The following is a 14,012-nucleotide window of genomic DNA, read 5'->3' on the forward strand; positions in this document are numbered from 1 at the left end:
CACCGCAAGTCCAAAGTCCATCCTTCCGCGACCGGCGCGGGGAGCGTGCACAAGTCGTCAGTTACAGCCCGCACCTCGCCCTTCGGGAGGTCGAGCGACCTCGGGAATCACAACTCGGCCTCTGTCGGCCGAGACTGGGTTGAAAGACGAGTGTGAAAGCGTGGGCACGAGCCATTGTTTTGTGTCGTTTTCATTGGGAGTGGGGACATTTTGGTCCCTGGGTGCCCGCAGTGCCGTGCGCTGCTAGGGCTTTCCGCTAATGAGGGGAATTGCCCTTTGGGTTTTAATGGTTCCTTCACTCACAGCAAGGACAGAGGGAAGGGCCATTTTCAAAACGAAATGTGATGGCTGTAGCCATCTAGCCAGTCCACACTGGGGGCCCTGTGTGTGCTTTTCCAAGGACAAGATTCGTGGCAGACTTATTTTATGAGGGAAATAGCCCTGTAGAGGTATTTCCCTTTTCGTGAGTCTTTCTTTAAAAAACACTCAGAGAGCCTGGGCGGTGTGGCTCAGTGGTTGCGCATCAACCCATGAGCCAGGAAGTCATGGTTTGATTCCCGGTCAGGGCACATTCCTGGGTAGCTGGCTCCATCCCCAGTAGGGGGCATGCAGGAGGCATCCGATTGATGTTGTTTCTCTCTCATTGAAGTTTATATCTCTCAGTTCATCTCCCTCTCTTTCTAAAACAAAACAAAAAAAAATTAAAAATCAATAAACACATTTTTTTAAAAAAGAAACAGTACATTATAAAAAAAAGAAAAAGAAAAAAAACTTCAGAGAATTTTCCCTGGGATATGACAGTACATGTCACCTTTGATTTGGTGATGGATCACTTTGTGAAACTGTCAAAAAATCACTAGGAACCTGCCCATTGGTGAAAGGGCTGAGTGGTACAAAAAAACAGATGAGGTGCCCCAGGCAGAGGGAGCCCTTGCTGGTTTTAGAGGCCTCTGTTGGTGTTGCTCTTCTCTTCTGAGCCCACAAAAAAGGGGGGGGGGAGAATGTGTCCTTGAAATCCCCTTACTAAAGCATTAATTACTGGGATAACTATCAATGCAAATGGCTGAATAGCACTTACAGAAAAGTCCAAATAATTCAATGTAAGAACATAATCCTCCATGACAATATTTTTTGAAAGGAAAGAAAAGGAATGAGAAAGTTTTCCTTTGAAAATAAGGTGGTATTGTGTTGAAGTAGAAAGAGCAAAGGAAGCTGAATCAACATGACCAGGCCTAGTATTTCTTGTGCTGATGTCAGAGATGCTCGGAATCCAAATAAATTCAGTTGAAGCAGTGGTTGGCTTATAATAAATTATTATTATTACATCTATAAAGACATGAAAGTACATAAATGATGGGAACAGGTAAAATGCCCTTTTAGAGTTGATTTTACTGGTATATTTAAGAATTTCATTGTACAATATTAGCCATTTGGTACTTTATTAAATTCAAGAAAATACAAAGAACTGTGCTGCTTCTGCCAGCAGGCAGCTTATTCTCTGCATAAATACTTTCCGGCAAGTGACTGAGCACAGAGTCAAGAAAATGGAGGTGGGGGTGGGGCGGGGGGGGATTAAGGGCTGCAGTAACAGCCTTTCCCTTAACTCATCAGATGACCCAGAGGCAAAGCATTTAACCTTTGGGGGGTAGGGATGTTTGCAGTTTCCCAATCCTAGAAGAAACAAGACCACACGCATTTCCACTTACCTCCTCAGAGGTGATATTATATTGCAGGGTCACCTTTTAGCAACAACACATATATCGGTATAATTCAACCTATAGAAATCCATCTACCCTAGATAATCAGGCTCCTTTACCCCGTGCTCCCTAATAAATAGATACAAAAATGAGATAAGTAATGTTTGGGGGAGGGGGTGGGAGAGAATGTTGATAACAATAATTTTTTTCTTTTATTAGCATTTACTTTATTCTGAATTTAATCCCAGGGCATAAGTTTGTTTCTTCTGGAATACCTTTTTCTTCTGTGCAGCCTCCTCTTCTAGTTTAGGAACAATCCGCTGTTTTTCACTAAGGAACATGTCCATGTGGCAGAGAAAGCTCATGTATGGGTTAACCTGACCATGAGCTCTGTAAGCTCAGTGTCACATCTGGGGAGCTTTGTTCACTGGATGTGCTCAATGACCAGCGGCTCTACACCGAAAGCCTTACTGTCAGCATTACTCTCTTCATTGTTAAGCATGTGAAACAAAAATTCTGCATTCTTTTGGGCCATTGACTCCGCATCTGGCCCCACTGTTTGGCCTGGGTACACCTACCAATGCCACCATTGTAATAATGGAAAGGCACACACTGCTTCTGCACTTGATCTTAGCCAAAAGGCCGAGAAGCGATACACACTGCTTCTGTAGAGTGACATCCTTCAGACACTTGGCAGCTTTTCTGATATGCATGCCCTTGCCACCCTGGGCAGTTTCATGAGTGTTCTTAAAGTGAACATGAAGATTTGAACCTCTTGATTTGCATGATTCTGGGTAAAGTGAATAGTGAACTTTTCAGAGGTCACCTCTGGTCACTTTTGGGAAGAGCTTGATAACAATAATTTTGTTTTCTGTACAGGAACATGAAATTTTGAGTAGCCACTTTTTTACTTCTTAAACATGAATAGTTTGGTTGACCATTTAAAAAATGAAGCTGAACCTCTTTACTCGTCAACTTCATGATATAACGACCCTCAAAATGAGTCTGATTATTCTCCCAAATTTTAGTCTTCTTTCTTTAGTTAATGCCCATCTTTATTTCCAACAATTCCTTTGGGACTTTTTAACAAAATATGAAAGACTAATCATCAACATCACAATCATCATCATACTATTCCAGAGTCCCAGGGGTAGCATTTACAAAAAGCTCTTAGCATAGGGTGGGAAAGGGCCCATGAGGTAATCTTGGTCAAATCCCTTCTTTTTCAGATGAAGAAATGGTCTCCAGAGGACTTGCATGATCAGTCTAAGTGAGCACAGCTACACGGAGCAAAATCAAAGGCAGACATCCTGATTACTTTTAAAAGTGCTTTCATTTAGATTGCAATGTATTTGATTCTCACAAAGCTCAGGAAGATAGGCAAGTTTGGATGCTCCATTAAAGATGTGTGTACAGAAAATATACAAAAATCCTGCTCTCCTTTTTTTCCCTTTCCATGGGACTCGTCGCATCCAGCTCGTTGGCATTGTTATGATGTTGGGGGAGGAATTCTGAAGGATCCTCTTCTAGAAAATCCTCTTTTAGAAAGTGATCTAGAAGATTTTCCAGACTTCTACTAGAGACTCAAAATTAATTGTGAAATCAATTCTGTGGGTCCTGATAAACTTTCATTACCATGAATGAGAAGAAAACTATCAGAGTGCATTCACTTAGTGTAAATATTGACAATGCACTTATCACAAAAACTTATTTCTTGAAAGTTAGTCCAAGTCATATTGCTGCATATATATGTGTAAAACGCATGTACATATAGTCGCACATGTACATATACATGTAAATGCTGGCTTGCTTTGTAAAAAGTAGTTCTTATTCTGAGTCAGGAGAACTAAAGATTAAAAGTCACTAATTCAGACATTGTAGAGTGTTGCCTGTAACCTGATGAGGTCATCATTCTGACATAAGGAAGGTAACCAGCCAATTGCTTAGCAGTCAAGGTGGAGTTTGATAGTAGGAAGCACAAAGTTAATGGGATCAGGAAAGCTGGTTTAAATTTTTACTCAGGTTTTTATGACTTGAGTGAAAGAGCAAGTGGTTTATTGGGCAAGTTATTTATCTCATCTGTATGATGAGATAATTCCACCTATTTAATATGGTTGTCAGTGATAAGGCAAATGATAATTCTCTGAATTAGAACGGTTTTCCCATTTTCCTTCCCTTTACTCTTCCTTCCTTTGCCCACAGAGACCATGAAGATATCTATAAAATTTCCTTGTTTATACCTAAATGTCTTGGGTTACACAAAGGAGTAATTCCTAGCTCTGGAATGTGGTTGTTGAATAATGAATTTAGGAGGTTATCTCTAGTAGGGTGGGATCATTAGAACTATTCAGTATTAATGGTAAAGATAATAATAACAGTAATATCAATATCTGTCATTTACTGAACATCTATGCTGTGATACTGTTTGACATTTTAAAATTATTTTCTTTAAACTTTAAACAGAATATATGACTTTTCACTACAATCCAACCCTCCCACCCTGCTCACTTCCCATTTCAGTAGTACTCAGTGGCATCCATGTATTTGTTCAAGCTAACAACTTCAGAGACATGCTTGATTCCTCCTCCTCCCACACCATCACTCTCACCGAAACCGAGAATAAGCCCTATTGATTCTACTTTCTAAATATAGGGTATCCCCCCCAAAATGTATACCGACTCTTTGAATAATTATAAGTGTTTATTAAAATACATTTCATTTTCAAAATTGAGCTATTAGCTGTTACAGTGTGTATACATTTTGAGGGACACCCTTTGTATGTTAAGTGCATCTACTTTTCTCCATCTCCACTGCCACTGCCTTAGTCCATACTACCATCATCTTTTACAATTTTTATCTAGATCAGTGCTTCTCAAGTGTGGACTCAAGGACAGAAGCATCAGTATCACTTAGGAACTTGTTAAAAATGGAAATTTCCACCACCAGCCCCAAAAGCCTACTGAGTTAGATACTCTGGGGGTGGAAGGAGTGATCTGCATGTTAACAACCTCCTCAGGTAACCGTGATATCTGCTCAAGTTTGAGAGCTACTTGGAACTATGAGAATGTCAAAATAGGAAAAATAATGAACACATTGTTGAAGAAATGTTGTTTTATAATATAACATATTAAAAAACTATACCAGTAGATTGCTTTAAAAGTTAATTAATAAAAGAAACTGTCATGAGATAAGTGAATGGAGATTGCAAAATCAGATGTTCAGAGATACTTGGTCTTAAAGAGCAGACAATGGCCATAACCGGTTTGGCTCAGTGGATAGAGCGTCGGCCTGCGGACTGAAGGGTCCCAGGTTCCATTCCGGTCAAGGGAATGTACCTTGGCTGTGGGCACATCCCCAGTGGGGGGTGTGCAGGAGGCAGCTGATCCATGTTTCTCGCTCATCGATGTTTCTAACTCTCTATCCCTCTCCCTTCCTCTCTGTAAAAAAACCAATAAAATATATTTAAAAAAGAAAATAAAGAGCAGACAATGAAATATAGTCAGGTGCTGCATAGTGACAGGATAGTCAACGATATACCACATAAACGACTGTGTTCCTGTAAGATTATAACGGAGCTGAAAAATTCCTATTGCTTGGTGACATCGTGACATCGATGTTACGTGTGCATTACTCACGTGTGTGTTTGTGGTGATGCTGGTGGAAATAAACACACTGCACTGCCAGTCATGTAAAAGCAAGCACATGCAATTATGTACAGCACATAATACTTGATAATGATTAAAAATGACTGTTACTGGTTTATGTTTTTACTAGACTATATCATTTATCGGTATTTTATTCTACTTATAAAAACATAGTTTGCCGTGTTATGCTGGCAGCAGCCTCAGTACATCTCATGTTTACTGCATCCCTTGATTCTGTCATTTTCTCTTGCATTTGATTTAATTTCATGTTGTTTTATACAGTAACAGGTTGTGTCCTAGGAGCGATAGGCGACATGAAGCCTAGGTGTGTAGTAGGCCATTCCATCCAGGTTTGCACAAGTGCACTCTGTGATAAATCACCTAATGGCACATTCCTCAGGACATATTCCGGAGGTTCAGCAGAGCATGAATGATTGTATTGGAATAAAAATGTGTTACCCATAAGAATGGCTCATGTTTTAAGAAAACAGCTTCATTTTAATACTTTTTATTTTTGAAAGACAACACATTTTCTTCAGAGAAAATGTGAGATTAAGCAGAGATTAGATCTAAACAATTACAAATAATCCAATTCTATTGATTGATTTATTTTTTTACCACATTGCCTTCTGAAATTGAGCAATAGAAATAGATCAGCTCATTTAATTTTTGCCAACCGTCAGCAACCCTCTCTGGCGTTTCAAGGCAGGGCGTTCCACAATGCCTCAGAGAACTAACTTCAAGGAGAGAATGAAAGCCTAAAATATTTTTCCCCAGACAATCCCAAAGAAATATTTTCCCACAAATCACAAATGCCCTAAAGGTGAGTCAAGCCCATGCTAAGGCATTACCTGTTTAAAAGCCACTTCATTATGGAGTATTTGATAAGAGATCAGAAAAGAGGTAAGAGAGATTAAAACAAAGTGAAGATGGCAGGAACAGGCTACGGAGAGAAGCTGAATAAGCAAAATGAGGATTCAGGGTTATAAATACCCTTATTCCACTCACTGGGAGAGGAATCCTACCAGCCTAGCCAGTTAGGTTGCCATCTATGTTGTTACTATGTAGATACCGTGGTTCTGCCTGGGAATTATTCTTCAGGGACAACACTGCCTTGAGTGACACTTCACACCACATAGCAGGATGAGACTAGATCATTTCTAAGCCTGCTTGTAAATCTGAAATATAAGGATTCTGAACTAGTCAGTAATCCACACTATAGACAAGAAACAAAAAAATTCTGGGTGGGCTGCCAACACTGAATTCACACTGCTTAAGGCAAAGAACCAGAAGACTGGAACTCACCATAAAATTGCTTCTGAATTAAGATGAGGGCAGTGTCTCCTATGGACAGCTGTGAGGTTGTGTGAGAGCAGCCTGACACTGAGAGAAAAGAAGGAAGCGCCGAGAGGGAACCGTCTTTGGACTCTTGCTCCCTGCTATTTACCTTTTCAGCTTGAGACAGTGTAAAAAAAAAGTGCTAATAAGAGATCAGAGATTATGTTAAATGTTTCCAAATTATGCAAAAAAGGGGGGGTCTTAAAAGCACAGCTGGGAGGTACCCACCAACCAAACTGCTTCATCAATCTTGTCTAGTTTATGAATGCTACTCTTTGAGAATGCCTCCTTGGCTGTTGCTATTGCTTAAATATACTTGTGAAAATATTTTTTCCCCGTTTAATTGAAAAGCTCCAGTTAAAACTGTTGCTCTGCTTCTTCGAGGTGCTGCAATATTATGCACAGGCAATAACAGCATCTCACTTACATCAATCCTGGGAGCTGTAGAAGATGATTACAGTCTTCCCCAGAGTTGGAATATTTTTCAGAATACTTTGAACAACAACCCCCAAGATATTTTATGATTAATGACCCTTGCAAATAACTGTTTAAAAAAGCGGAGTATTGAGCTGAGTATAGCATTCTGGGGAAAGTATGTATTAACTCATTAAAACAAAGGAGAGTGTGAAATCCTTTTTCTGCTCATTTTTTAAAGGAGTCCCATATTTACTATATAAATTGCTTGAGGAAGAGCCATGATTCTGAGGGGCAGTGCCCAGCCTGACGTTAACACTGGATATGGCTCTGCTTCATTCTGTTCTGGTCTTTCATGGAGGAGCTAACATTTTGGATCAGTGAACAAGATTTTTATACTAGTAAAATTTCTGCCAGCTATTAAAAAGAACACTCTCTTTCATTCCTGTTCCTGGGAGTCGGGGGGAGGGGGGGGGGGGCTCACTTTCTATTCAGCTATAAAATTCTATCATTTAAGAATCTCTGAAACATTCATTTTTCTTCTCACGCAATCTAACTCCCCTTCTTTTCATGCATAGTGTTATAGTCTCCCCCAGTCATTCAAGGCCATTTTCCTCTCCTGGGTACTTTCTTTGAAATTGCATTTCCTGTGACACACACAGAGTCATGGGCGTATGTGCACACACAGCACAGTGCATGCACACACACACACACACACACACACACAAAGGCTCAGTTATCTCCGTTTCTCTGTGCTGCCTTATACAATTGAAGTTATAAATAAATGAACTTGGTGAAGAACTCATCAAAAGAGGTGGCTCCATGGGAATGTCTCAATGAACTTCCCACACATGGAGCTATAAGTGTGAGTGGCAGGACATTGGGGTCATGGCTACTTCTTTAAATAGTGCCTTGGTCAAGCTTAGTGAAACAATTCCCTGTTTAAGGATGCACATAACATGCTCCTTTGGTTAATGCTGACCTGAATGAGGTTTGAAATAGATCTAAAAGAAATATTAATATGGGAAAGCAAACACCAGATTTTCTGGACCATTTCCCTCTCAATGAACACAAATATTTTTAAAAGGAAAAAAAATGGGTTGTCTACACATAATTTTTTCCTCTGCCTTATAAATGAAACAACTGGGTGCTAGTTACTTTTCATCTAATGAATGTTCTCAAAAATCAGATGATGTTGATTTCAATAGCAAAGACGTGCTTCACAAAGGATGCTTGTTCTAGAAAATGAGGTCATTTGGACAGTCTACCCATTAAGAAAAAGCCTATTTTGCTTCAGAGGTCACCTATTGGGGCAGGAAATCCATCTTTCAGCCAGTAGACTAACATCTGGCCTAAGTCTTCTGGGCTGAAATGTCAATTTCCTGATCTAAATAGAACACACATGAAAGAGAAAAAGATGAAAAATACCAATCTTCACATGCTAAAGAATTCTTCAACAGTAGCATAAATAATAAGAATTCTCAAAAAAAGTAGCTATTCTTTAGTGATCAACAAATAAAATTAGTAAAAAACATTTATTTATTTCTGTAATAATTACTAAAAGACAAGAGGCTGAAGCTAAAAGGTAGCAAAGAGACAAATTAGCCATTCACTGGTAAACCTATAAGTAAATCAACTTTAATCTGGACCAACTAAGCACAATTCATTATGACTCATTCCAGACTGAGCCAGATTTACTATTGCACTAAGAGAGAGAAAAAAGAAGTTTATGAACTAAATTAACAGAATAAAACTTTAAAAAGACAAATGGGAGGCCTTTTAATCAACATAAGAAAAATGATTTTTTTAAAGCTGCTTAAAAGGGTCATAAAATGTTTGGTATAATCTTTAAAATAAGCTGCCCCATTTATACTACTTTTTATGTAACCTTTGAGAAAATGCCATGATTTTGTATAGTCTTTTTCCTGCTGGTTCAAAGTAGAGAAATGTTTCATGTTCATTCATTCATTCATTCATTCACTCATTCATTCTGCAACAAATATTGGGTGCTGATTGTGTCTGACATCATATTAAGTGTTGACAAAAGACAGCTTTGGTTTTCAGGTACATCTTATCTAGTAACAGAGCTAGAAAAGTAATTAGTTGTCATATAGGCACAACAAAGAGGTGCTCAGAGGAGAGGATGGTCAACCTGGTGAAAAATGAGAAGAGTTCACATAGGACATACTTCCTACCAATGGTTTAAAGACCACACAATTCATTGGCCAGTCAAGGAAATAAAAGAAAAAGCATTCAATGCAGAAAAAAAAGCCTGAAAGATTTAAGTAAGTGAGTAACATCCGTGTGGAGGGTGAGATAGGATGTTAGAGGTAAGAAGCAGTAACATGAATGGATGATCCTGTATGCCAAGCTAAGAGCAGGATTTTATTACTTAAGTTCCTTTCAGCACAATGCTTTGTGTAACTCCACCCCCTTTCTCTTCCAATCAAGAAAGCAGAGTAGAAATGCAAGTGTGTGGTAAATTTTGATTATTTCTTACCAATTACATTGCTGATATAAACAAAATGGAACCACTGAAAGTTTTAAGCAGGGAAGGGTTAAGCTGCCTAATTTAGGTACATGTTATAATTAACTAGAGGCCCAGCGTGCGAAATCACATGAGACCCAGACCTGCCCTGCTGGCAGGATACAGAAACCCACTGCACTGTGAGACCCATCAATGTACCTCCTGGTGACTGGTCATTTGGTTGTTACGACATTATAGCATTATGGCCACTGGCCTTTTATAATATAAACTAGAGGCCCGGTGCACAAAAATTTGTGCACTTGGGGGGGGGGGTCACTCAGCCCGGCCTCTGCCCTCTCGCAGTCTGGGACCCCTTAGGAGATAACGACCTGCTGGCTTAGGCCTGCTCCCGGGTGGCAGAGGGCAGGCCCAATCCCTAGGTGCAGCCCCTGGTCGGGCTCAGAGCAGGGCCGATTGGGGAGTTGGGGTGCTGCCCCCGTCACACTCAAGGCAGGGTCGAAGGGGAGGTTGCGGTGCCACCCCCTGTCACACACAGAGCAGGGCGGATCAGGGGTTTGGGGTGCCGCACTCTATCACCCACAGAGCAGGGCCGATCAGGGGGTTGGGGCGCCTCACCCTGTCACACACAGAGCAGGGCCAATCAGGGGGTTGGGGCGCCGCACACTGTCACACAAAGAGCCACAGGGTGATCAGGGGGTTGGGGAGCTCCCCCCTATCAGGCACAGAGCAGGGCTGGTCAGGGGGTTGGGGCGCCTTCCCCTGTCATGAACAGAGCAGGGTAGATAGGGAGGTTGTGGCCCCGCCCCCTGTCATACACAGAGCAGCAGGGCGATCAGGGGGTTTGGGCGCTGCCCCCTGCCACGCTGATCCCGGTGCTGGGAGGCATATTACCCTTTTACTATATAGAATAGAGGCCTGGTGCATGGGTGGGGGCCAGCTGGTTTGCACTGAAGGGTGTCCTGGATCAGGGTGGGGGTCCCCACTGGGGTGCCTGGCCAGCCTGGATGAGGGGATGATGGCTGTTTGCAGCTGGTCACACACCCTTCAGGGTGGGGGTCCACACTGGGGTGCCTGGCCAGCCTTGGTGAGGGGATGATGGCTGTTTGCAGCTGGTCACACCCCCTTCAGGGTGGGGGTCCCCACTGGGGTGCCTGGCCAGTCTGGGTGAGGGGCTGAGGGCTGTTTTCAGGCTGGCGGGTGACTGAAGCTCCCAACTGCTCCTTTTTTTCTTTTTCTTTTTATTCTGGGCCCGCTTTAGCTCTGACTCCAGCTCTGAGGCCTTTGCTGCTGAAAGCAGGTATCTGGTTTGTTTGTGTTCTATAATCGAAACACTGTATCAACTCCAGCTCTGATATCCCGGCGGGCTGAAAGCAGGTTTCTGCGGTTTTGTTTAGTTTCTATATTTGTAACTATGTTTCAAACTGCAAGCTCAGAGGCTGGCAAGGCAGGCGGGGAACGTTGGTTTCCTCCGTCACTGAAACAAGCATGCCTCATGTTAGTTTCAAGCTGCCTGGCTGCCTGCCGCCATCTTAGCTGGCAGTTAATTTGCATATCGCCCTGATTAGCCAATGGGAAGGGTAGTGGTCATACACTAATTACCATGTTTCTCTTTTATTAGATAGGATGGCAATTTGGAGCCTAGAAGAAGGTGAAATTTGAGACAAGTTGATTTTCAAGAGTCATGCTATTCATTTAGGCTAATGGTTGCAGATTAATAACAAGGCACTTTGGCACATGCATATCAGTTCCTGCCTGATCCCACATTGCTTTTCTAGCTCGATCTTCTGTTATGGTCCAACGTAGAACTACTCTGGGAGGCTCTCACCTACTTTCCCCCACATTTCCTGTATTTCCTATTTTCTGCTTCTCTATTGTGTTCAGTCTATCATTTTTCCTGAAATACTCCTGCAAGAGTCTTCCTCTGAACTAATGTCTTGAAGGAAGAGTTGAAATTAACCAGCCATGTGGGAGCTGAGCTATAAGAGCAACAGGAGAAAAGGCACACAGACATAAAATGATAATGTGATGGAAAGACTTGAAGCCCTTTGTTTTATGAAGCGCTAGGTGGTCAGTCACACTGCATCTTGTATTCTACTATAAGCCAGGGAGGTTAGTCTTAATGCTGCTCATACTTTGTATTTTGATGCTTCCCAATTTCCTTTCTGAGGTGGTAACCTTCATTTTACTTTCCAAGTGCGCCATGTGCCACTGGCATTCCCTGGGCCGAGTAGGTAATTCCACAGTTTACAATGACAGCATGCATATGAAAAGCCGTGGGCCCATTAGGGAGGAGGTAACATTTGCAACATGTCACTAATGTGCAGGTCAAATGTCCCTGAAGGCCATGCTCATTTTTGTCTTTGTCTTTCCAATATTAGTACTTATGAGCCGGCCTCCGCCCCCTTGGTATTTTCTAGCAGCAGTACCAATTGGCTGTATACAGAAGACCGCATCACAGATCTCCCCACCAACTCTGGGGTCTGGAGGAATTCACAATCTTCTTGGCTCTTAGTATCTTCAACATGAATGCTAAGAGGATAATAAGAGATCGTTGAGGTCTCTTCCATTTGTAACGTTCTCTAGTGCTAAAAGTGGGCGTTTAGGTATAGGAATTGGCTTAAGGAATAAAAATAAGGAAGGAAGAAGGCTCTAAAAATGTGGGGAGCTCGAGACAGCCTTTCCCACTTAGTGAAAGTTATCTCTATAATGGATGGGTTAAGCCATCTGGAAGATAACCCATGTAAGAAATGATTATGCAGGCATTCTTGCTGAGACTAGAGTGTTTCTTGATACTCCAACTAGAAATCAAGCAGTATCTTCACAAAGGCAGCAGTGGCATGTGGCTGATGTAAAAAAATTATAATTGCAAATTGGTACAAGATTGAGAAATTTGGCAGGTTGCATCAAAATTCACAAAAATATTCATATCCTCTGGTACAGTATTTAGATTTCTGGCAATTTAGCCTAGTACATTATTAGAAAGCAATAAGTAGCTCTGTGCTCAACGGTTTATTATTTTTATTTCATTTTATTTTTCAATTACAGTTTACATTTAATATTATTTTGTATTATTTTCAGGTGCACAGCATAGTAGTTAGATAATCATAAACTTTACAAAGTATTCCCCCCTGATATTTTAAGTATCCAACTGGCACCATACATAGTTATTACAATATTATTGACTATATTCCTTATGCTGTACTTTACATCTCCAGGCTTATTTTGTAAATACCAATCTATACTTCTTGATCCCTTCACCTCAAAGGTTTATTATTGCATTTTTAAAAATAATATTGAAAATGTGGAAAGAAGCTTCCTATTTCACAAGAGGAAAACGGTCAAATAAATGATGATATTGATAGAACAATATCTATTGATTAAAATGTTAACATAAATAACATGTAACAGCATGGGAAAATATCCTCTGTATGAGAAACTTTATTCAGAAATTAGGAGTGTACATGTACAAAGGTGAGAAGAGAACATGCAAATGGGCTATGCCCACGTTTGCAACATAGTAGGAGCTCAGAAAATATGTTTTTGTTTTGTTTTTTTAATTCTCACCCGAGGATACTTTTCCACTGATTTTTTTTTAGAGAGACTGTGAGGGAGGGAGGGAGCGGGGAGAGAGAGAGAGAAACATTGATGTGAGAGAGACATATCAACTGGTTGCCTTCCTGCAACCCAGGTATGTGCCCTTGACTGGGAATTGAACCAGCAACCCTCCAGTTCATGGAGCAACACTCTAACCACTGAGTGACACCAGCCAGGGCAAGAAATAGTTTTTGAACAAATAAAGAAGTGAACATAAAATGAAAACTGGTGATGATGCATTAGGGTGGTTGGATTTTGAATTAAATTATCATTTAAAAAACTTTCTATGCTGTTCCTATGTTGTTTAATGATAAACACAGTTAATGTTAATAGCTAACATTTATTAAGTGTTTACTGTGCATAGACACTATCTATCCTATATATTATTTATTGTTATGTTATTCATCACCTTCCAAAATATGTCTGCTACTTTTCTACCTCCATACCAAGTCTTCATGGAGCCAATTTAATATCAGCCAGACACAGAAGTGCTCTAAGAGTTCAAATGGATGAATGGAAGGATGGATGGATGCATACCTCAGTGAATGAGAGTGGCAGAGACTGGAGCCCATGATACAGTGCCTTCGACCACAAGGTCCCTGGTGTGAGGCGTGGGCAGGAATTCTCAGTACTCACTCAAAACCTAGATTCTCTACGTACCTAACTGCATGAATTGGAAGAACTGAGTTCCTGAAGCTGAGAGACAAAGAAAGAGTTCTTTCTTCTCAAAGCCCTGTCTCAGAAAGCGTAACCTTTTACATTACTTATGCTAATCCTTGAACGCCTCACTGTTAAGCAATGGAATGTGCTGTGAAATGTTTACATGTTGTAGTATTT

Source organism: Myotis nattereri, assembly GCF_964212035.1.
Source record: "Myotis nattereri genome assembly, chromosome: 6".
NCBI classification, from domain to species: Eukaryota; Metazoa; Chordata; class Mammalia; order Chiroptera; family Vespertilionidae; genus Myotis; species Myotis nattereri.